This window comes from Cebidichthys violaceus, unplaced genomic scaffold, assembly GCF_023349555.1.
Source record: "Cebidichthys violaceus isolate CVI_PGR_0920_01 unplaced genomic scaffold, fCebVio1.0.p SCAF_2, whole genome shotgun sequence".
In the NCBI taxonomy this organism is placed as follows: Eukaryota; Metazoa; Chordata; class Actinopteri; order Perciformes; family Stichaeidae; genus Cebidichthys; species Cebidichthys violaceus.
The window spans coordinates 11,741,463-11,742,238 of NW_027176372.1; positions in this window are offsets into that span (position 1 = coordinate 11,741,463).

Genomic DNA, 776 nt, shown 5'->3' on the forward strand with positions numbered 1-776 from the left:
GAAGTCCAATTGCTGTATACGTATGCATTCAGCGGGGAGCTGTTAGCCCTGGATAACTGATTGCATTTCAAATGAAAAATGAAGTAATGGGGTGATCAAAAGGGACCAGTTATTGATATGTGGACCTTAATGAGTGAGGCTGAAGAGAAGATGAGAAGGCTCAGTCTTGCCCTGCGGTGTAGCTCTATACATACAGTATATAAACACACGCCTAATGCAAGCCCAGCATTAGACGCAGAAATGCGCGTCCTATTCAAATAATGATTTGTTCAAATGGATGCTTGGTGACATGGGCACTGAGAGCGAGAATGTTGTGTGCTTATTCCAGTTCCCGTATCGGAAACAGCAGATGTGGGAACTGGAATAAGCAAAACAATACGTTTCATTTGATAATCTTAATTTGTAGAAAAAAGTCCTTTTAACATTTTCTAACAATCTAACATAGGGCATACCTGCATATTTCAGACAGACCCTTTGTTGTAATACGTTTTCAAAGTTCACTACTCCAATTCATTTCCTAACGCTGTCTCTTGTTAGACAGGTTTCCTTATATTTCTGTAATTCATAACCCTAAAATAGTAAGGATAACAACAATAACATTTTTTCATTGGTATTTCAGGGACTAATCTGTTTTCATAGGAAGCACACACTGCAGGTTCCATTGTTGGTTACATTTCAGCAGGATAAACTGAGTATAGACTGTTTCATTGCCATTTGGTTGGTAGGGCAGTAGCTTCGATCCAAGATCACTTCCTGTCAGCTACTGCATTAACAAA